This window comes from Dasypus novemcinctus, chromosome 13 (genome assembly GCF_030445035.2).
Source record: "Dasypus novemcinctus isolate mDasNov1 chromosome 13, mDasNov1.1.hap2, whole genome shotgun sequence".
Taxonomy (NCBI): Eukaryota; Metazoa; Chordata; class Mammalia; order Cingulata; family Dasypodidae; genus Dasypus; species Dasypus novemcinctus.
The window spans coordinates 103,400,664-103,425,258 of NC_080685.1; the positions used below are offsets into that span (position 1 = coordinate 103,400,664).

Consider the following 24,595-nt stretch of genomic DNA (forward strand, 5'->3'; position numbering starts at 1 on the left):
ATTTATTAAAATGAAGAGTTTCCAGCTATAATCTTCTATAGGCCATGATCTCCCTGGAAATAGATAGCATAGACCCACTGTCATTCATATGATATCAATTCTAAACACAGATTTTCTCTGCTCTTGGAAGAGAAAATTATGGTGTGAGGCCCACCGCCCTGGTGTGCTTGTTGATTGCACCATCAGATGGGCATGGTTGAGGAGAAGGTTGGCTGGGAAGTATGAGAAAGACATTCACCTTGCAGCTGTCCCTGCCTGAACAGTACCATGGCTAAATGAAGGCCCTCTCTAGAGATCTCTGCTGGCTCCTTGTCTTCATTCCTTTCTGGAAAAAAAATTCGTATCATTGTGAAGAATGTATTGCTTTCTACATGCAACTGCCAAAAACCCAACTGTAGGCAAAATCTGTCTGACGAAACTCCTTAACTGCTTTGATTCAGTTCTTAAAGGAGATTAGTTGTTGGAAGGTCACAGAGAAGCCATCCTACTGCACATTGCATTTTGGGGTTTCAAAGCTTTCACAGCTAAAGGAATCTCCTTGCTTGATGTCCCTTCCTTCCATGCTGTTTAATCAATAAATCAACAAATAGTTACTGAGCACGGCTTCCCAGGGTTCTCCAGTTGACTTCAGATGTGGTTCTCCAGTTCAATAGGAGACAGAATAAAAGACTTTTTGTCCCCACTTAAAGTTTCCGTTTATAAAACCTGGGCTGGAATCGTAAGACTATGGGTCTACTGGTCCTCTTTTTTCCCTTCCCTAAGCCCTTCTAGTTCACAAAGAAAAGGAAAATTCTATATGGTTGAGAGAATATGTAGGCATTAAAAAAAAGGAAGAAAGGAAGGAAGTAAGGAAAGAAGGAAGGAAGGAAGACTGGCTGCACCCTATGTCTGACTCCAAAAAGTATGCTCTTCACCCTTAAGGATAAACTAAAGTCTTATCCTTTAGCTTACAGAGCTGAGGCAAGGAAGAGTAAAAACAATGTATTTTTATTATAATGTATCCAATATCTCCCCTGGATCTGGAGTTCTAATTATTCTTTTCTACCCCAATATTAATTGCTAAAATTTTTTCTTTCATTTCTTTCTGAGAAGCGTGGCTGTTATTAGAATATGAAACCAACCATAAGGCCTCAGAATTAATCATGCCATTCTAAAGAATTTTGCAGAGTGGGGCTCCCACGTCTTAAAAAGCTTAATTTAAAAAAAAAAGCTTAAATATAAGGATTATGTTAAAACTTGGCACTTACAGGTCTAAACAAAGGGTTTGTTAGATTAAAATCTGGAATGTGTACAGAGGGGGTCAGTGTCTTTACATGTTTCTTGAGCTTCAAGTTTTAACTCCCATACCTTTTCATGTGCTGAGGGTTGTATCGTAGTAGAAGTCTTAATAGAAAACTAAACACCCATTATTCTGTTAGCCAGTGTGACGTCATACGCGTACAATTTTGCATCTATTCAGAAGTACCCATATGCTAAAAAGAGGCAAAATATAAACAGATTATTATCTGTTGTTCCACGATAATATGATTTCTTATACTAACATCTGTGTGCGGAAGGAGACGTAGCTCAAGAGACCAGTTCACCTTGAGACACAGCATGCCTACAAAAGGTCCTGTGCTCGAAGAGTGTGCGAGACCGTGACTTTGAGTTGCTTCCTTCCTGCCTGTTGTGTACTGACGAGGCCAACCCCCCCAAATCTGGATGATGGACAGCTGTGCTTCTAATTGCCCCTTTATTCCCCGCATTGCTTACTAGAGTTTCTGCTTTCATTTCCTCTTGATATGCACAGCAAACAATCCAGAAGGTGAGCACTTTCGAATGCAGGTACAATTTACTCATTTCTTGTTGATGAGGGCAAACAAAGGAATATTTTGTATATTTTCACCTACAAAAATTATTTCTACTACAGAAACACAGATATTGTAAAACCCGGTCTTTATAGAACCCTGTAAAGACCTGAGAGGACACAAATCCTGAGGTTTGGTACCGAACTCCTCACGGCATCGGCATGTGCTTATTACCATATTGCAGAAGGTGCTTTTCAAGCGAATAACAGTTTGTAGAAAGTTTGAGGTTATGAACTAATCCAGAGACTTAGGGAGAGAGAGAAAAGACAGTGGTATCATCAAAAACCGAGGGAATGAAATGACCTCTTCCCTCTTTCTTGTGTCAAAGCTTATGAAAGTCTGGCAAGCAACTGGCATGACCTTCCCCGAAGGAAGCCCTGGAAAACACAGATTTCCTTTTTGTTTCTGAAACAAAGGTACTTACCAGTAAAAATCCACAAGCCACCACACTTTGCCCAGAATTACTTTGCCCACCCTTCTCCACGGAAGCGCAGAATGGGATCTGCCGAGTTTGTGGAGATAGCCAGTTGGGTTGAAAATAGGTGCGGGAGTTAAAAAAAGAAAAGAGACTTTCCCTTTAAAACTGAACAGAAGCTGTTACCATATCACATGACCTTTTACCGTAATTTCTATTAAAATCATTTCATGTCTGGTTGCCTCTGCTCTCCTGGCTCATTTGTATTGTTTACAACAAGTCATTGCACTGGCAGTTAGTGGTGGCTGAATCCATGGTTACCCGTTTTTACATTCACTAGTTAAATGGAATGCAGCTCTGCTGTGGGTTTCAGGGAGCAAGCTCTTAAGAAACCACAATCCAGCTATCAATCAGACTAATCTGAGAGAAATTAATCTTATAAACATAAATATTGTTGCATATTAAAAATTGATGGAAAGGGGGCACTGGCTTTTACTGGCTGGAGTTACAAAAGTGGACGAGCTGAGCTTCGACTGAGGAGCTCGGGGGTCCAGCCGTGGTCTCCATCTGACAGCCATCCATGCTGTGCACCTACAAAACCTTCAAGGGTACCAAGACCACCCTGTACGACAAACCCATCGCCCCCAAATATTTTCGTGAGCACTTATTTTACTTGAATGTTCTTAGACTATAAACAGTGTCTGAACACAGATTCAACCAGACTGCAATCCCGGCAAAGTAACTTAAACAAATACATACGAGACAGTAAAACACCAAACAGACAGCACTGGGTAGGATTCAATTAAGACAAAAATCTCAGTGGAATGGTCTTTACGAGGAAATTAAAACTGCAAACTAAAATGTTTTATTGAAAGCAAGAATGGTGCAAATTCATTCCATTGTCTATGAATTTATGTTAATTCCTTAAAAACATTCCCCAGCACTAACTTGTTTCTCAGGATGGACATGACCAACAATTACAATTCCTAATAAAAATTTAGAAGTTTTATAGTTTAATGCCCACGATAACTGTCCCACCAGTCACATCTGAATGCTAAATGAGAACAGCAAATAGTTAAAGCTAACATATTACAACCCCATCTACTGCAAAGTCACTGTATCAGAAGCTAGAATTGATTTGTTTCCTCAGAACGAATTGAAAATGAATGTAATATAACGTCGGAAAAATCCCTCCTGCACTGCTAATCGGATACTGTATAATGGTTGATTGCAGCTTTGCCCTGTACCACTGCTGCCTAAATCATACATACTTACACGTTCTGGGTTCTTCCAAGAGTTTGGTGCAGTTTCAAGGACAAATGTCTTAAGGAAGCCTCTCTACTGTGCAGCAGGGAGCCTAGCTCGGATCTGATGACAAGAGCACGGTGCTAAATCTGACAACAGAGAAGGAAACTTCCTGCGTGAAGAGGAGATGTTGGAAAGTCTCAGGGTTAAAAAGGCTGCTTTAACTGTGCTGGTTGATTTGCTCCCTGGTAGTGTATACACAGTAGCAGCTGATCCGTGTTTGCAGCCCTGCAGAAAGGAACCTTCACTGAAAACCAATGGCATCACATTTCAGCGGAGCTGGTGCCAAGCGCTGGAGAGCAAAGCAACCTTTGACAACTTCGCACAATGCAAACCAGCAGACTTACCGCAGGTCAGGGAGGAGTTTGTAAGGCGTCTCCCCACTGGGGTTCATCTCTGGGTTGTCAGAGCAGTACCTGGGAAACCAAGCTCCTTTACCGGCTGGTCTTTGACAGCAGTGTAAGGAATCCCCCGGAATTACCTTAAATGTATCCTATACCTCTGCTGTACTGACCTGCTATAGACTCTCTTTTAACTGAATTTTTAAGTGAATCCTAATTTTTGAAATGTGCTCCCCCCTGTGCATGATATAAACCTTTAAATCCACAGAACGTTCTGACCCTGATGCTTCTCGCCAATAAACTTAGGAAAAGGCCAGATAGGATTGGGTAATGGGGTACCTAATTCTAGATTCTGTCTCCCAACTCATAAAATTTGTTTGGCTGGGGGTCGTTTTATTATTGTTCATTAAAATTGGGAGCAACTATAAAACTTCACTCCAGTAAAACCTGCTGTTCTAATAATGAAGCTTTGGAGCTATTCAGAGGACGAGCGAGCAGGAAGAACGTGGAAATATGCTGCTCTGGGTTGGGTTTCCTTTATTATCACCCATAACATGGAAGGGAATGGAAAACCTAGACCTTGCCAAATCTGAGAGTGAAAGTTAAGAGGGAGTGAGAGAGCGAGAAGGAGAGACAGAGAGAGGCTGTTGGTAGCTGTTACAGCATTAATCCAAGCCACTGGTTAACCACTTCATTTTCTCGGAGTCCCTCACTGCCCTTCATTTCCCTTCCATACCTATGATGAGTCTAGGGTATGGTATATTACACAGTATGTTCTCACTGTCGTGCGTTTTACTGCAAATCAGAACTGACAGTTTAACAAAAGGTCATGTTCAATGCGTCGGGCAGCCCCGGGAAGTGTTCTCCTGCTTCTCTGAAAGCTGGCTTGGGAGCTGCCTGGGCAACTGGTGAAATATCCAAGGCCTTTGCTTTCCATTTTGGCCACACTATTTACTATTTGGGAATAATAATAGTTCCCTAAAACCTATGTCAAATTCTTAGCCACTGGCATGCATGCTTTTCACAAACATTTACCAGGCCTCCAAGTGGAGCCACGGAATGCCAGATGCTAGGGGCACAAAGTCAATCAAGACATGGTCCCTGCCCTCAGATGCCGTGCCACGAATGTTAGTCTCTATCATAAAGTATAAAACACTTTCAAATGCTTTGTTTCATTTAATCCTTGTACCAATCCTATGCAAAAGACAAACTATGCCCAATACACAGAAGAGAAATCTAAGGTTTAAAGAAGTAATAGATAGCAGCCTGAACTTCAAGTCAAGTTTTCTGATTCTGTCTAGTACTCTAAAGAGTACTCAAACATGAATGGCCATGTCGTGTGCATTTTTTGCGTAATTCTGTATTATATTATCTTAACAGTTTCAAGGATAACTATTGTACTCTCCAAATGGAGTATGAGTTCCATAATGGGAAGGACTATATCTTAAAATTACTTTACAGTCTCTGAAACCTAACATAATGCTAAAGATGTTATGTCTTTATTAAATTTAAAAGAAATTCAAGCTGGCCAACCACAAAAGAAACTGAAAAACTTCAGCAAATGTTCGAGGTTATCTGTGGCCTTCCAGGGTTCATGCTATCTCTGTTCTCAAGTACGTCCAAAAGATATTGCACATGTCAAAAACTTTAATGACTTAAAATTAAACCACATGAAGAATGTTTTCTTTATCTGTTTAGCATACATGTTGTATATTGAACCTAGTGAATTTTTGTAAAAGCAATGAAATATTTATTTTTAAGTTTAACTTGATCCGAGGACATTTCTCGAATCCTGGGTTCGCTCCAGTTTCCAGGTTTAACAGATGACAAAGTATAGGGTTCTGTTGATCATTATCTTGTGAATCAGAGCAAAGCACACAGTCAATCTCAGGAAGAATGCAAGCAGACTTTTGCTTTAGTGTGGGGTTTTGTGTGTGTGTGTGTTTAATATTGGCTGTTCCAAACAGTCCAAATCTCTTGAATAATTGTTGCACTACTGCTTCATTTTATGCTTTGAAATGTAGTCCATTTCTGATGGAAGACTTGGTTAGACATTTATCAATGAATCATACACAAAGAGGAACTTGAAGTTCAATTGATATATTATATTAAATAGCTCTAATGCAATACCCTGAAATTTTTAAAAAAATCATTATATATATTATATCCTAAATAATGATTTCTTCAGCCTTAACAAAAACCCAGGAAATTTAAATTAATATGTATGGCTTGGCAAAAGCTCAAAGGAGAGACAATGTTTGGTACAAAGAAAACAATTACTGACTACATTGTTTTTGTTCCCAAAGTCATTCAATTATTAGTTAGACAAGTTGTGACCATCTGTAAGGCAAAGTAAATATGCTCCTCAGGTAATGGCATTACATACATTCAAATTATCACCTTGTTAGCATCTTATACATTCCACTGGCCGCAGTATACTATTTCCCCCTTCCTGCCAAAATGAAGTAATATATAAAGTACCCACCACAGTGTTTGGTCCACAGTGGACAAGAAATGTGCCTGTCCAAAGACACTCTGGAGTTAAAGAAATTCTCCTAAGATTTGACCAGACCTTCTGATGGTCAGCACAGAAGACTGACCCAATGGCTCCCTCACCACCTAAAACTATGTAACTTGATAGTTGACTAGTACTTTTACACTCATGAGGGTCTCTCAATTCCCACAACCATCTTGAGAAGTAGGTGATTTTATTATTCACATTTTTACAGAGGAAAAAAGTCCTGAGAATTAAATAATTTCACAAGATCACACAGGTAGTAAGTAGCCCCGCAGCAATTTCAAAGTGGGTGCTCTAACTCTAATTGCAAAGCTTTTTCACAGAACACCTTGTACTTTCCCTGCAGGGAGAACACCTTGTACTTTCCCTGCAGGGAGATGCTGCATACAACCATTCCCCTTTTCCTTTAGGTTTCACATCCCATAGCTCAGTCCAATGCAGAGCAGACCAGTCTATCTTTTACACACACACATACACACACAAACACACACCCTTTCAGTCTCTTGATTTTCCCTCACTGTCCTGCTTTTCAATGAATTTGCATGTCAAAAAAACAAAACAAAACAGATCTTTTCACAGGTGATAAACTTAGAAGTAGTGCTAATGCTACACTATTTCAAGGGAAAGAAAAGCCATGTATTTTGAAATAAACTTAGATGTAACAGTTATTACAACCAGCCTCTAAAAATCTTGAAAGTTTCTAAAAATTCTTTTCAGAAACTCTGCATTAGTTTCCATCTCTTTAACTGCTAGTTACATGTGCATTCTCTTAAATACCAACTCTCCAGACTCTAGGTAAATGATAAACTATCATTCAGTTTTATGGCCTTTATATTTACCACTTGTATCATAATAGAACTGTTTTTTACATTTGTTTCCAATGCTGATATGCAATATTCACTACAGTAAGTAACAATTGACTTTTGTGGTCTATACTAAGAAATTAGTCAGCATTTAAGAATGTTCTCTGTGAAAAAAGTATGTTTTGAACATCTGATAATTGACCTACAAGTGAAAAAGTTTTAATGCAAACTTGACTCTCTAACCTCATGAGGCTCACATTCCAAACCACTGAAACTGAGTTTGTTTACTTCTTCTGCATACTGATATTTCTAGCCATGTAGGCTATACGTAAGTAAATAGTTTGTAGAAGAGAAATAAATGGGGATATAATTATTGGTTGATTTATTATTAATCATCACTTAATTCAGAATCACAGGGACTAGCTGGAGACCTATTCAAACACCTTCATTTTTAAAACAGGGAACAAAGGTACACTGTGTTTCTCTGATGAAGCAGGTAACCAGATCATAGAGTAAAGTTTGCTTAGCATACCATCTTGATTGATCCTTGGCTGAGGACCGACATTAGCGCTAAAGAAGTGACTGGCCCAGAAGATCATCAGGCAGTATGTCTCAGCTCTGCAACCTTAGGGAACTCAATGTTCATACTAAATAGAAAATTAAATTCTACTAACTGAATTGAATGGTTCATCTAAATAGCTGACTTTGTATTTCTCTTTATACATAATAACTTGGAAAAAATATATAGCCTGTGTTTACTATAGGCCATAGTCTCTAAGGAGAAGTCTAACTTGCTACCAATTTCCCTAATTTATGTTTGGAAACATCCAGGGCATGAAAATGATGTCTGCAACCTTATGTTTTCCTCAAGAGCACTGGTGGGCAGACAATATTATTCCAAAATCATATCGGGCTGCTTGTTACATCTCTTTTTTAATACAAATGTAGGATCAAAGTAATTATACGTGCTCCAACAAAAAACAAATGCCATTACGTTTTTCCCCATCAGGGGAGGAAAGAAGACAAAAGGAAGGAAGTGAAGGAGGAAGAGAGGGAGGGGAAGAGGTAGGAAGAAAGGGAGGAAACTCTGACAAAAGAATATTTTCTTATAATGTTCACTTGGTAAAAAGTGAGTGCCTTCTGAACTAAGAGTGTGCAATAAATATTACTCCAAAGAACAGCTTATTGAAAAATGTGTGGTTATCAATACTAACACACTATACAGAGGTTACTTATTCTTGTTAGTATTTAACATATATGGAAATTTGAAAATAGGTGGCAGTGAGTATAAATTATATTGGTGGTAAAATTAGCCTTATTATTCTAATATATCTTAATGTAAATGGGCTAGTCTGTAACATAAATATCTGAAAACATTGTTTATCCTACCACATAAGCGTCCCTCAAAAATAGGAACAAAAAAGTTTCACTGTGCTTCATAGAGAGTTGGAGTCCTAAATTTGAATCTACCAAAAATATCACTATACACATATTTGCCAAGTTAGGGAAAAAAATAAGTCACTTGTATCAGAGAAATAAAACAAGCAAACTCGTTAGTTAACATCCTTTTAAGAATCCTATCCAGGTTGTTCAGCAAGTGTACCCATCTGAGAACAGCCGTAAGTATCCACAGATAAATAAAATATCCTTGAGTCTCCAACATCTTGCCTTTCACCGCAGGAATGCAGACACATTCAGTCCTCTTTTGAGATAGCTATGATCATTACCTTGTTTGAATGAAAAAAGGATCCTTCATAATAGAAATATAAATAGCTGCATGATTTAACTATAAGTGATTCTTCTTTGTTATTACATGTATTACCAGCATAATGTTATAAATAGCCTACTAAATTTCAATATATGCTATATGTGTGAGGGAGAGGGGAAGGTAGGATTTCTAAACAATACAATGGAGGAGATAAGCTAAGGAGGTAATGGTCTTTTACAAATGGAAACAACACAATTGAGAAAGGATATATAATCTCCAAGAAAAAGAAAAGGTCCCTATCTATGTGATAAAGACACATATAGTCATAGCATCATCACCATGTGCACTTTAGTAATCTTTCCTCTAGAGATTTGTAAGGATTTTTCCAGTTACCTGAAACCAAGAATCCCAAACCACAAGACTATATCTACATTCTGTTTCAAAAAATAAATAAAACAATACTACTTCTGGCCACCATCACCACCACTGACTCCAATACAAAGTACTACTATAAACTAACTAGGTTGAAAATAATCTAAGATTGTTCTGGAGAAAGACGCTTAAGCTCTGCCATAGCGGCCCATCCCTATCTCCTAGCATGAGAGGGTGAGAGGATGTAGAACTTACTCGCAAATCCTTGCACTGAATTTTTAAGTCTCACTTACTCTTCCAGGATGGCAAGGTTAACCTCAGAACTAAATTGCAAAGCTGTATTATTTCATTGCTTTGGAAATCTGACAACAAAGCGACAAGACAAAACTTCTTTTGTTCGTGCAAGAGACCCCAGGACATGATTGTGAATTTAAAAACACATTTTAAATGAATACATGAAAATCACAATATTACAAAACTTGGTAATCATGACTGCAAAAAGACAGCCTCTATTGTTCGTAGAGAAATTTTCAGTTGGTATTCTCATACCAACAGTTCAATTGAAAGATTCACCAACTGCTCCCTGGAGAAAACGGGAGATCTGCATTTAAATGGACATATAGTATTTCCGAAGGCACAGTACCTAGAAGGCAGATACTGTCAAGGTATCTTAGTGAGAATAACTCAAATTGTATTAGGTACATTTCAGTGCTGTAGCTATCCCCATTTCCTAGGACTCGGGCTATTTCCATAACATTTTTTCCATCTGTGCGTTCTCTGCAATATTTGTCTTGAGGAGGTAAAATTAAGCCTTGCGCCATAGCAAAGTGCTCATGGTAACAACAAGCAATTACTACTGTACATATCATTCCTGATATGTACAGAAAAAGACCACAGAAGATAGCCTGGCCAGAAATGTTAAATAATTGAAAAGTATAATGACTTAATAGAGTAGTAAGCTTAGTTTACAATGCAGCCAATTTAAAGCCATAAAAATACTGTGTAAAAATTTTATCTTGTGGTTGACCATTACATATCCTATCTATTATTCAAAAGTATCTCAACAGTGTTTTTCTTCATTAATGTGGCTTTTGGCATTTCCCTCAAAATCTTTCTGCTCCTGCAGTTTTCCAAAAATTGTAAAGCTAATAAAAAATGTCTATATTATCTCATAAATTCCCCTCACTAGGATAATGAGATTTTCAGTGTCTAATTAAAACCGTTTTCATAGGTCAATCCGTAAGACATATTTTAACCTGCTCCGATATGATTTGTTTTGCATTTAATAGAGTCAGGTACACAAGACATTTAAAAAAAGCTACTCGTATTGGCACATCTGTAAACAAAAGAACCTTTTAAATAACCCCCCCTTTCCTATGACGCACTTACTCAAGGATTTGTTTGCATTAGAAAAAGACTTGGGCACCAGGAAAGTTTTGTCTTAAGTGTCTAGTTAAGTCTCATAGCATGTCTGTGAAGGAGAGCAAAAAGAGACACTTAGGATCAATTTCAAACATAAGCTCTTTACCTCTGGTAGGCTCTTGCTAAAATTCTAGGTGCAACTGAAATGTCCCAGTAAACAAGGTTACTGGGAACGGCCCCAGACATTCTTCTCAACAACATCTTCCCTGGGAACCCTTCAGCTCTCCACACTTAGTTATACCTCATCTTGCTGCACTGCCGTTCTCATGCTGATTCAAATTCAGGACTCAAAATGAAAGGTGAAGATCACTTAATATTGAAATACTGTTAAGTAATAAGTGTTGCTTAGTTGGAAATGGGGACATGGTTCTCTCAGTAACCTTTTTAATTTCTGGAAAAATCGTACAGAATAAATTGAGCAGCATACACATGGAAACCTAATGGATTGATCTGCTCTATTTTGTGAAAGCGCCACCCATCAGAAGCACCCTTTGCTCCCCTCGCAATTTCCATTAAAGAGGACCTGTAGGTTTAAATATATACCATGCACAAGCACTTAAATATAATTTTGATTTAAAAGAAACTATCTTTCACCAACAATCATCACCTTAGCCAATGGGCACTCTCATTCAGTGCTACACATTCTTGATACGTACACTTCTAATTCGATGTACCATGTTTAAAGAGTTGTGAGAATTGTTTTAGCAAAAAATAACAGAGCTATGCACAGCAAGACGATTGTTTTAAAAGATTGGCTAGGCCTGTTTCATTTTATAGTTGATTGCTTTCATATCTGAGGAAAAGAAAAGCTACCAACACCGTTTCATCTCTGTCACTTGAGTTTTTGTGTATCTTTTTTTATGCCAATCATTCCTCAGTTCGGATTTGAGAAAGGTTCAAATTTCCCTCTTTTTTCCCATAATGACAGAACTGTTGCTCAGGTTGGTTAACTCATTTTGATAGCATCACATCTACTAGACATGGGGCGGGGGAAGGTACCCTGAAAACACTGCCCAGTTGCCTTTCCCTGCCTTCCTGGCTAAGGCACTTGTTCCTCTTTTTCTTCCCTGCTGCTTCTGAATTTGGGCATTTTCCAAACACAGTCGCCTATTTGGTCTTTTAGCAGCATGAGAAACAAACCAGAGTTTCTCTTCAAAACTAGACCAAGTCATTCAGTTGCCCTGGAACACTTCAAAACACCCGCAGGTCTCTTGAACTTGACTTAAAGTATTAAGCAGGAGCGTTTTTGAATTAGTAGGCGGTCATATGTGAACCTAACAGCTTCGCTTAACCCACATGCTGAGAATTTCTTTCTCTCTCTTTCTTCCTTTTTTTTTTTAAGAGAGGGGGTGCTATTTTCAACATCACCCTCTGGTTTAGGAGAGCAAAAACATTTGCTTTCTGTGTGTGTCTGTGTCTTATTGCACGGCCACTGGTTCTGGTACTACAACACAAACACAGCAAACGTGCTTCTCTCCTTAAGCAGATCCATGTGGCAATTCACAACACAACCTAAGCAAGCACAATAAACAAACACATACATAATCATTCCACAGCACTGAGGCAGGCAGGGGGTTTCTCCAGGCCCTCCTGGACTCTTCCAGAATTGCTCATTAAGATTCTGAAAGGGGGAGGAGGTGCAGCTAAGAAAAGGTTGCTGCCAGGGAAGAGAAAGGGGAGGGGGGCGCTTGGCCTTTCCCTCTGAGAATCTCCCATCGCCAGATGTGTGTGTGTGTGTGTGTGCTGGGGGCGGGGGGAGTCCCCTGGGAGGATGCTTCCTGCAGACTTGGGGAGTCCAGAGGGTGGGTAGTTTGAAATACTTCAGGGCTGCTCTCGTGACCTCGCTGCAACTTCAGAGACTCGGGGAAGGTGAAAGGGTTGGGGAGAGGAGAGGAAAGAGGCTTGGAGGACGGGAGGGAGACACCCAGCCTCAGAGCAGGAGCAATCACCAGAGGCTCTGCCGGCCCCACAGCAGGGCTCAGCTCCGGGCGCCACCCTCTCCCCAGTGACCCCCTTCCCCACGCCCCCTCCCCCCCCCAAAGACCCCAGGACTCTCCCCTAACCCTCCCGGGCCCGGGGCTCTAACTCTGCCCTCACTCTTTGCCACTTTCCCAAGCACTGAAGTGTCTAGCCAGGAAGGGGGATGGGAGGGGTGTTTCAAGAACAAATCGAATTGAAAGGCGAATTTATCTGTGCCTCTAGCACACACCCTGCCAGTTTTGCAGCCATGGGAAGGCAAGTCTCCAAGGGGTGGGCGATACTTGGGGCTGTGTTATTGAGGAAGGGGCTGCTTTTTTTTCTCTCTCTCTCTCTCCAAGAGACTCCAAGCAAGTGAAGGGGGAAGGGGGCAGCCTTAGCGCTTTCCACCAGGACTGCGAATAAAGAACGCCCCAGCTGGCGAGGGCTGGCTCCGGCTGCTGGCTGATGATAAGGACGTGGACCGGTTACCTGGGCAGGGTCCGAACTGCAGCAGGTTAGTCGGGTGAGTCGTCGGGGATTTTACAGAAGCCCCAGCCGGCGGCTTTGGCCGTCAAAGTCTACAGACCCCCCACGCAGGAACCTTGCACCTCTCACACACGCCTCCTTTCGCCGGGCTCCCGCGACCTCGGCGGGCGAGGGGGTGCGGGCCGGCCGGCCGCGGGCGCCGGCGCGGGCCCCCGCTCGGTCCCCGCGCGCGCGGGGCCGGCCTGGCGCCGGGGCTGGGCGGCCGGGCCGGCGGGGCACTCACCGGGCCGGGCGGCGAGGGGCCGGGGCGCGCCCGCGGCTAGCCGGAGCGCCGGGGCGCCTCCCTGTGCTCTTGGTAGCGCCGGTCCGCACTCCGTGTGACCCAGGACGTCATGATGCCCGTTTTCTCAATGACAACTTGGCAGGAGAAGAGAGAGGCTGCCAGGGTCTCCTCGGGCGCTTACGTGGTAGGTGCACGTTTTCTGTTTGCATGCGATTCTCGCTCTTTGGAAAAAATAAATATGATTTTTTTTGGGGGTGGGGGGAGGGTGGGAAAAAAAATCCCCGGCACTGTCATTTGATTGCCTTAGTGCGTGGGCATAATTGGACGCCTCTGGGTGTGTAGAGATATACGTGGATGCGCGTGTGGGGTGCTTTTTTTTCCCCCTTTAAATCCTGCTGCCGCCGCCGCCGCAGCAGCCGCTGCAAGCGGAAAGCAAGCATGCGTTCATCTTTTGTCTTTCATTTTACCTTCAGGGTGACATTCAGGGCCAACGGCTCCCCTTTTGACCGTCGCCAAGCCCCGCCTGGGCAAAATAAATGTTAAAAACGCAGGGGGAGGGGGAAAAAGGAGACCCCGCAGCCCGAATGCTGCGACTTCGATTCTTGGCGGCTGTCGCACCCCAACCCTACCCGACCCACCTCCCACCTCGGAAAATCCGTCTCCCCTTCTACCCACCGGGCCCGGCCGAGAATCACACCAGGACGGCGCGGAGAATCCACCCGGGGCCGGGCGCGCAGCGTCGCGGCTCGCACTTGCTGACTTGCATCTCTCAGTAGCATTCCCTGCGTGTAGGCCTCTCACAACTGGAGCTATTTTTGTCTTCCAGAGATGTTCTTTAAAGCCTTTTAAAAATGGGGAGGGGGCAGGGAGGGAAAAAGGAGAGAAAGACAGACAAGCCCAAAGCCCTGCTGGAAGGACCCTATGGGTACGTCACAAAATTTGGGGGGATTCCTGGCAACAGGGAAGTTTTGGAGGGCAGAAGGGATAACTAGCTTTCATTTGGATTATTCTGCAACAGCAGGAAAACTTTTTTTTTTAAATACAAAGCTGGCTCTTCATTATGTTTCTCATTTTTTAAAAATTGTGTTCTCTAGAATCAGTAGGAAAGACCTCGAGAATAATCCTTAATATCTGTTTCTGCAAACATAAGGAAATGTATTTTAGATGGTGTGGGCACATGACAGGTAAACACACCTCTCTTCTTTTTAGAATATTTAGTCTGCCTTATTTTTACACTGGATATTCTATGGAGCTTCTGTTAGTCATGAAACTGCACATATTACTCATCATGTCTGTATTACTGATAAATGAATAGCTAGTGCCAGGTTTGGCAAATGCTTTGCCTCTTCTTTATTACTAATTGCCCATTTGGAGGAGCAGAATGGCCTTGGCATTTTTTCTTCCAAGCCTGCTGTTGAACTTCACCACCATCCTGTATTGGTAGTCACTGTTCCTACTGATTACAAATTCCTAAAAGATGACAGCAGAAACCGAGACTGCAAAACATAAAGCACAGAGGAGAGTGTGGAATCTGGAAAGCAAAGCTGATTGGGAGAAAAACTTTTTGAACTCATCCAAGATAATCTGCAGCTGCTATAGGTTTAAAAATAGTTCACCTATTTGAGAGGTTGACTAAGTTTAATGAAAATAGCAAGTAACTGTTTAGGTCCCTCTCCTTTAGAGTCACAGTTCAAGAGTCACCCACAAATTCTATAGGCAAGTCAATGTAATTATGCCAAGACCAGATATTCATGATTGGAGAAGAGCCTTGCTTCAGTAGACTTACAAAGGGTCTGCGGACGACTGGCTAGTGGCCAAATCTCAACACTTGACCAGTGACTCTGCAACCTCTTCAATTAGGCATAGCTCCCTTACTCTGTTTACCATTCTCCTGGGAATGCCAGGAGGGTGAATTGGCACAGTCTCGTCGGGGGCCTAGAGGTTATCAGGGTCAAAGAAGATTCTAGAGAGGGCAAGGGCCTAGACAGAAAACAGAGTACGGATCATCCATAAATGTTACTGGTAACTTTTCAGGAACCTCTCCAAGAGGTACTCATCAACATTCAGTCTATGAACATGGTGCTTCAGGGGTTTTACTCATAACCTCGGAAGAGGCCCCTTAAAGACCCGCTTGCAAAGGAGAAGAACCATAAAAATTTGACCTAACTGTAATTCCTTGAAATCCAATTTTATTATTTTCTTTCAGACAAATGCCTTTCATGCCGTTGGTCATAAAACCTCCTGCCAGTGCTGGCAGCCACATGGATTTCTTACCCGGAGACGAGATGTTTGAGTAACTAGCAAAGGGTAGAGGCAGAGTACTCAAGGTCTCTAAAGGTAGGAATTAATCCTTCCTACGTCCCGTCTCTTAAACCAACTCCTTTGCCTAAGAACGGTGCTCTGTTGTTCAAACTTCGCAGACTGCTTTCAAGTCTTTGTTTTCTGGCTTTACTCTAAATATAATAGTAAATATTACCATAGCATGTACTGTGTAACTACCCAAGCAAACCAAAAGGCAAAAAAAAAAAATGCTTCCTCGGGTGGCCTGAAGGCATAGAGGCGCTCTTCTAAACATCTTGCTTGTCCTTGAAGCATGTAATCCTACGTAAATCCTCTCAAACCATGGAAACTGAGGCGCAGAGAAAAGTAATTTGCCCAAGTTGCACAGCTGGGATTCAAATTCAAGTGCCTCTTGCCATCCAGCTGTCAGCTTGCTGCCCCGCCTCTTCAGCCTTATTTCCAGCCTTATGTCCACACGCGCCTGTGTTTCGGTCAGGCCCGTCACCCACTGCCCATCTCACACGCTCTGTTAGCTCCTAATCCAATGCCATTGCCCCAGTGCTCATTTCACCAGCATATTCCAAACCCTCTTTCTCTCCCTTGACTATCCAAATTGTATACATGGGTCACGGCCAAGGTGGGCCTACCTGACCCAGGGAGCCAGTCTTCGGTATTCTTGGGTGTATTGGACATTCCCTCCTTCTCTTTTCCAGAATGCTCACTATGTAAAGGATATCAACGTCCTTTCAATGTTCGTGGGGTTGTGGTGGTTGTTTTTTTATTATTCCTTCTTTACCCCGCAATTCCTTTCTGACAGGATAATGCCCTTTTTTCCCCTGTCTCTTCCAGTTTGGCTAACATAGTACCAAGTACAACACTGGCTCTCATTAAATAGTGCTAATACATTAATCGACACAAAATTGACCTTGGGAGACCTATAATGCCACTTTCCTATTTGACAGAGATTGGAAGTTTTATGTAGGAAAAGTTTTATCCATTTAACTGAAGAAAAAGAAAGCATGTTTCTCCATATTTCAGACAGTCCTTAGAGAAAACCAGGTAAGAGCAGAGTGAAATTATTTAATTGGAGAAACGTATTAAAATGAAGTAGAACCTGGATGTGTGTGAAGAGGCACATATATAACTGTAAACTTAAACATTATGACTTTTTAGCTGTTTTGGGCCTTTTTCTGCTATATTTTGAATTTTCTGAGTATCAGGAAATTATTTTTTCTGTTTAAAAAGATAGGAAAATAAGTGGGAGCAGTAGTCAGGAGACCTGTGATCTCATCTTGGATCTGCTACTGGAAAGATGCTGGGAAACTCAGGTAAAATTAACAAAGTCCCGATTTCTATATAGATCAACATAGCTCAGAAAAAAAAAATCCATATACAAAAATATGTCCACACTTATATTTGTCAAAATTATCCCATTTATGTGAGATGAAATGATTATTAACTAATAGCCAAGTGTGCCAGTTAAAGTATTATTAGTCATCATTCATGCTTGCCTACAACCCACTTTCTAACTTGAAAAAAGTTGTTCAGACTGCATTTAATATGGAAACAAACCATTTTGCATGGATGCCTTCAACTCATGTGTGGTTGAATTAAATCATGAAGCTCCTAGAAGAGCACGAGTCTACAGATGAAGGCGCTTGAGGGCTAGAACCAGGATAGGACATTTTTTACATTTCCTGATTTTGACTAACTTTGAGCAAGCCCCTCCCTATGGTCTTTTCCTTATTTATTAATTTGTTGAATAATTATAACTGGTCTACTTTTCACAAGGTTCCTATTAGGCTAAAATGAAATGCCAATGCAACATAATATTATTATGACAGATGTGCCTCATTGTACACCGGAAGGGTCATTTCACTGAAAAGCTGTACAGAATTTGTAGAGCTTGTGAAGACAAGAATTCAGGACCCGTGGCTGAGGATCCAAGTTGATTTTACTTCCCAGAGTCCTGTAGCTAGTTAGGAACAGAATCGGGAGTACAGTGAAAATCAATTGCTCTGTCCAGAGCCCACAGTGCAAAAGACGTAGTACAAACTATGAGGAAGTATTAGAGCCAATCAGACCTCCACCGGGAACGAATTCATTAGAACATTTATTTAAGATAGAAATATACACCATGCCTCTGACATACAAGAATGAAAACAATTTCATATAAAGCAGGGGTCCTTAATCTAGAGTTCACAGAAGCTTTAAGGACCCATGGATGGGTTAAGACAGTCTTGAAACTGTAGGCAAAATTTGTGCCTCTCTGTGCACGCGTGCTGTTCTCAGAAGACTCGTAACTTTCATCACATTCTCAGAAGAGTACGTGACTCCAGAACCACTGAGGAAAGAATCGTTTATTTAAAAACTGAACTTAAAGAGACTAACACATTCATTTAAGCCAAGTGTCATGCTGGCTCTAACATATACAGTATATCATTATCACCAGTATTCACAGTGATGGCATTGAGACGTGAGAGAAGCTCTGCTAATCAAAGAAATTTATTTTCAAGGTGTTTTACTTTATTGACACAGAAAAAATTCTAACCAGACTTTTAGAAATACTTGCAGGTACTTGAATTAAAGTAAGAAGAGGGTTCTGTTTTTAAGCAAGCTGGACGAGTCTCCATGTGCTAAGAAAGGTGGATTAGTGGGGGAGAATACTCTAGGTTCAGGAGCCCACCTAGTAGCCCACTGCCGCTGGGGCAAAGAAGGAGCGCTCCAAAGCAGCACTGGAGCAGTGGACGGGGTAGAGGGATTGGCTGGCAGGGCATTGGAATCAACAAGCTGCGGCAGTTGCTTAGGCAACTGAATAAATGGTACGGTATTAAAAAGGTATAGATAAAGGTTATGCTAAAAAAAATAATGGGTTTGGTTTGGGCTATGTTGAGTTTAAAGGCTTGTGGAAGTACCCAATACCACGGGCCTTTGGAAAGATTTAGAAGTAACATTTATTTGGGAATTGTCAGAGAATTGGCGATGGCTTAAGCTGATAAAAAAAAAAAGGTGGAAAAAATAGGAATGCAAATGATTTAGGGGAGGTTGAAAGAAAGTTGCATTTATTTGAATAAAACATAATTTTTAAATGCAAAATTATGTAACACCTAAGGCAAAATAGTGTTGGTGATTTTACATATTTATAGACACCTGTTTTTGTACCAAACATTTCTGAATATAGCTATAAATCTCAGAATTTTATTTTACACTTGAGATTTTCTAGAGGTCTTTTATTTGAAGACTCTTTTTTCCATTTGAGGTAGTGCATTTAGTGCCTGGATTCAGAAGGGAGAAAGAATTTTTCTTGGCAGCCAGGTTCAACTGGAAAAAATAATCAAGATGTCACCTGATGACATAAGTTACCAACTATGTTCTCAGTTATGTTGACCTGCCAGTTGCTGAACCAGCAGAGGATTCTCAGTGTCATGGAAAGAACATGAAACTTGGAATCCTAACCCTTGAGCCTCAGTCTCACTTCTGCCCTTTGGAGACTCGGGGCACATCATTCGACTTCTCAAAACCTGGATGTTTCTCTTTCAAAACTGCCCCACCATCTCCTGCCTTCCCCGAGCATTCACGTCTGGAGCCCCAAACGAGTGGCGTGGCTGAGCTCAACCACGGGCTCCCAAAGTCGCCTCCCTGGTGAACTCCTCCAGGACGATAGCTTCCACCGTCCTCCCCCTGACAGCAGGGTGGCCCATCACTCCTCTCTCCTTCCACCAGGCCCTTCTGTGGCTGGACTTTTCACACTCCAATTATTGTTGGTATGGCTGTTTTGGCTACTCAGCAGTAAGTGCTTTCAGGGGAGCAGATGCTTGAGTTGTCTTTTTTATGCCTGGAGCCTGACACACAGTAGGTGCTCCATAAATGCTAAATGGATCAGAGAGTATCAGGGGATAGCATTTGCCTGCATCAGCTCCCGAGCCGGGGAGTGGAGAACGAGAACCCAGAAGCTTCACTGACAGGCCACAGTCTGTAGGATGCAGCCGCTCGGCTCAGACGGGGCCTTCTTTCCCACACGACACACACATTTATGGTTCACTCTGCTGCCTTATGGGTCCAGATCAAATGAGAGAATAAAGCCTGTTATTCCTCGATCAGATTTAAGCTTAAAATACAAACACGGCCCTGACCTCCAAAAATGTTAATCCTGACTTTATTGGACACGGATTTATAAATGCTTGAAACCAGGTTTTGCCAGAAAGCTGAGGAAAATGAAGAAGGTGGCCCTGTGTCCCTGCAGGAGGGTTTGAACGACCATCCCAGTGTGGTGGGAAGGACCCAGAAAGCAGAACCAAATGCTGTGTTTTCAAATTCCTGAGGAAGTACCTTGAGCTCTGCACGATCATTTACCTCATCTTTAAAGTGGAAATTATGATAGCTAAGTATCAGGAGAATTAGATGAGATCGTGCATACGAAGACATAATGCCTTGCTCAAAATGGATGCTGATAAGAGCAAACTCCACCCCCCCTCTCCCTTTCTTCCTTCTTGCCTGTTTACCTCTCTGGGAAAAAATGAGAGTCGAGTTCAGCAATTTGTAACCATGATAGACTTGTCAGATTTTCTCTGGGCCAGGCTGCTAAAGAAGAGGCTCGCCGGGATTAGCTTATCTCAGTACTTCCCAAACTTGGCTGCATGCTGAAATCGCTTGGAAAGTTTTAAAAATCCTGATGCTCAAGTCATACCCCCTTGTAATTAAACCAGAATATCTGAGGGTTGGAGCAAGGTAACAGATCCTCAGGGGATTCCAGTGCACAGCAAAGCCTGGGGACCACTGGTTAATGTGGAGAGCCGGGTCTTGGCCAGTTAACTGCTGGGAGTGACTCCAAGTTATGGCTTCTGGTCCAAATCGGGACAGTTCTCTACTGTTTCACAGACCCAGTATTCTTACTCCTTCCCCTTCATCCCTCTTTCGCCAAGATCTTCATAAATGAACCCTAGGCAGGGGAGTAAGAGTGGATTGACTCATCACAAGTACCAAAAAAAAAAAATCAAATAAAAAAGCACAGAAAACATCTGTATTTGTAATACTTTAAAACTGACTAGGTGCTTTAAGCACCTTATTTTATTTAAGCTTCACAATGCCGAGTAGGTGGTATTATTAGTATGCTCAGTTTACAGACAATAAAACCAAAAATGAGGAAAGTTCGACTTGCTCCGGGATAAAAAGTAGCAGAATCAGGTCTCACGCTTCAGTCCGGATTCCAGAATTGGTGCTTTTGTCCTGGTACGGTCCTGCCTCAGGAGCCTTAACAATATTCGTCAGCAAGGACTTGGCCATACTCGAAGGGCAGGTCAGAGCCAGGGCTCGGCCACGGCCTGGGAGCTCCAGAATGTTCAGGAAGAAAGGAAGGGAGGAAGAGGTGGTCAAATATATTTGGGTCGAGGAGGGTTCTTTCTAGCAGGCCTTTTCAAATTCTTTAATAGTCTATCAAGCATTGTAAACTTCTAAAACTTATCATCTCCAAACCTACTGAACATTGAGAGCCTTATCGACTCAGCATTTCTCAGGACTAACGGTCCGTGGAACGCCCTTTGATAAATGTTGCTTTGGCTTTTCCTCACCTGGTTCAAGACTTTGCTCCATCTCTCCGTGAGGGCTCCCTGGATTACCTTCTTCAAAACTGAAACACTCCCTTGTCCCCACCTCCGTCCTCACCACCCCCTTCCCTGCTTTATTTTTCCCTGTAGCACTTGATACAGCACTTCTGATATGCTTCCTAATTTACTTATTTAGATGACTGTCTGCTGTCCCTTCTGTGTCTGTGAACTCTCTGAGGGTTATGTTTTCTTCCCCACAGAGATATCTCCAGCACCTGGAAAAGCACCTGGCACAGAGTAACAGCTCAATAAATACGTGGCAAAGGCATGAGCGACTGGCCACAGGGAAGTGTAACAGGGAAGAAGTTCAGACGAAGGCATCTTCTCCACAGTTAGGTGCTCTTTAAGAATATTGAGAAAGCTTTCAAATATTAGTCATGCATCAGAATGACCTAATGAAGTGGTTATCACCCTGACCTTGTAGGAAAATAAAGTGAGAATTAACACGATTGTATCTGCAAACAGAACAAAGAATTGGTAAGCTTGTTAAACTAGAATCAATTCTTTTAAAACCTCTGTGTAATGTCTGTGGGAGAAGACATATATGTCTTGATGGATATTTCCAGCTGAATCTGTAAAACCTAATAAAAATAATGCAGACAGTCATGAGTGGCACTGAAGCCTCATCTACCAAGCCAGGAAACTATTTTCCACCCCCCTAAACCAGACCAACCTGAGACATAAAAATTCAGAAGATCCCTGAGAAAGCAATGATGATCATTGCCTATATTCAGATTCTCCACAGGTCAAATCAGATGCTGAGAATTCTAAAGAATTCTTCATGAATTCAAGGGAATTTTAATGGAAGCCAGTCTGTAACATGAGTGTTAGTTGGCCCTCTGCCATTTTACAAGGGCTCCACTATATAACAGCTCTTTGCATAATGTAGAGTTTCCTCTGTAAAGGTTGAAGCTCTGTGAACAATTCATATATAAGCAGGGATGATGATGGTCCATTGAGATCAGAAAATCAACCCAATTGACTGAGTCCTCTCCAAACCCAAAGAGTAACAGTAAAATGGAGAATGCACAGAAATAATGTTGGGTGAATTCTCTGCCCCTCTGTTTTCCTTTTACTCCAGAAAAATCACATTTATGAAGTGAAGCTCTTAGTAATAGCCATGGTATTTTTTAAACTCACCAGAAACTACAAGTCCAAATGAACATTGCCCTTCAAAATAGGCACTTGGGGAAGCTATATAATTACTTCAGTGGTCCAGAGATCGTGCAAAACATTTTGGGAATTCCTTTTTTAAAATCACCTTCATAGCTGGTTTAGGATTCACACAAGAAAACCAATATCATTCCTTTACGGTTGTACTTTATATGAAAAAATATACCCCAGTTCAGTCCTAGGCCCGTTGATTGTAAGAGTATACATATCGGCCGAGGCTCGCAAGCTTGGTTGGCCAGTAGAGTGGGTCAAAACCAGTTGCTCATCAGAATCTCCCAGGTGTTTATTAAAGAACCAGAGTACCAGCCTGTGCCTGAAATGCTGGGTAGTAGGTCAGGGCTGGGACCTGGGAGTCTGTTTTTGAACAATCACCCCAGGTGATTCTGATGCATCCAGTTTTCTTTGTGAACTACAGATTTATAGTGCCTTGCTTCTAGGACAAGGTATGAGACTTCATCTACTCTATGTCCCCAAAGCCCACACCTCTAACTCCAGTCACGCATTTGCTCAACCAGGATCCCTTGAGCCCTTACTATTTTTCTTTTACAAAGAGGAAATGGTTGGTGATAAACTGGTGAAAAGGTGTTAATAGTTTGCTCAAAAACACATTCCTATTGGATACTTCTTATTTTTCAGCATGCTTTCTTGACCAACATCATGGCTCCAATCTTTTCCTTGAAGGCAGTCCAAAAGAGAATGAAGAGTGCTGGTTCCAGAATAAAACTGTCTAGAATCAAACGCTTGACCCACCACTTAATTGGGTGACCTTGGACAAGTTACACATCTGCTCTGTGCCTTAGTTTTCCCTGTCTGTGAAGCGTAGCTAATAGTAGTACCTACCTCATAGAAAAGCTGAGAGGACTACACAAGATAATGTATATAAAATCTTTAGCACAGTGTTTGTAATTTCCAATAAACACTAGATATTGTTATTTTAATAATTTTATGCTAGTGATTTATTTTTATTTTTATTTTATTATCTTTAAAAAAAATACATGGATCACACATAACATTACATTAAAAAATATAAGAGGTTCCCATATACCTCACTCCCCACATCTCCCACTCTTTCCATATCAACAATTTCCTTCATTAGTGTGGTACATTCAATGCATTTGATGAATACATTTTGGACATTGCTACACAGCATAGATTATAGTTTATGTTGTAATTTACACTCTCTCCCAGTCCACTCAGTGGGTTATATCAGGATATATAGCGTCCTGCCTCTGTCCCTGCAATATCATTGAGGACAACTCCAAGTCCTGAAAATGCCCAATATCACACCTCTTTTTCCCTCTCCCTGCCTTCAGCAACTCCTGTGGCCAAGACTGTGAGCAGCAAAGGAAAAACAATTGGGAATTTGAACCAAAGATTAATTAAATTTTGTATCTGGTCATTTTGAAATGCTTACAGGCATCTATGTATTAATAGTAAAGAAGGGGGCTAGGATTTCAGATTTAGAGTTTATGATTTAAGAATCATTAGCTAGTCACTACACATATTCACTTAGTTATAAAGTCATGTAGATTTTACTTTGACAATTTAATTTTCCTCTCTTGCATGTTTGATTTAAACCAACATTTATTAAGATATTACTGCATGCCAGGCATTGTCCTAAACACTGTATATACATTAATTTTTATAAATATTACATGGACCTTCTGAATTTCATGTTATTATCATTTCCATTTTAAGATGTAAAAATTGAGGCACAAAGAGGTTAGGAAGCTTGCCCAGGTTGAAGTAATTCTCAGAACTGGGAGTCAGAGCTGGAGGTATGACAGAGCTTTGCTTTCCCCCACTACACAGCCGCTGCTAATATTTTTATAATAATAATTAAAATGTGTTGACTTCTTAGCTTAATATACCCTCACAACCACCTTATGCTGTAGACGCTCTTAAAACTCCTCTTTTCCTGGGATGAGGCAACTGCCATCTACAGAGCATGTGTTGCTACTTCTCCAGTTCAGGTCTTCATTAGCCTGAGCAGGTAAAATACCTGCCCATCTTATTCTTTGTACCTCCCAGTTGAAATTTTTCCAATCACTTCCCACCCATCTTTCAGTTATCAGTCATT

At 41.4% G+C, this 24,595-nt stretch overlaps 1 protein-coding gene and 1 long non-coding RNA gene across 10 annotated transcripts in view; one reads left to right on the forward strand and one right to left on the reverse strand.

Moving 5' to 3' along the window:
- Positions 1-14,393, reverse strand: part of ESRRG (estrogen related receptor gamma) — a 602,438-nt gene extending 588,045 nt beyond the window's left edge. For 2 of the 9 annotated variants that reach the window (XM_071207741.1, XM_012530040.3), the window contains exon 1: positions 3,538-3,812. The gene's annotated coding sequence lies outside the window, so the exon portion shown is untranslated. Of the gene's footprint in view, positions 1-2,271; positions 2,386-3,537; positions 3,813-13,179; positions 13,427-13,459; positions 13,681-14,134 lie in introns of those variants that run through there. The other 7 variants (XM_058275224.2, XM_071207737.1, XM_071207739.1 and 4 more) reach the window with 7 other exon arrangements.
- The window catches only part of LOC131273096 (uncharacterized), a 28,591-nt gene continuing 16,546 nt past the window's right edge, over positions 12,551-24,595 (forward strand). The window contains exons 1-6 of the long non-coding RNA XR_011645568.1: positions 12,551-12,600; positions 13,052-13,204; positions 13,536-13,643; positions 15,666-15,796; positions 21,543-21,819; positions 23,152-24,508. This is a non-coding gene — a long non-coding RNA (uncharacterized lncRNA). The remainder of the gene's footprint in view (positions 12,601-13,051; positions 13,205-13,535; positions 13,644-15,665; positions 15,797-21,542; positions 21,820-23,151; positions 24,509-24,595) is intronic.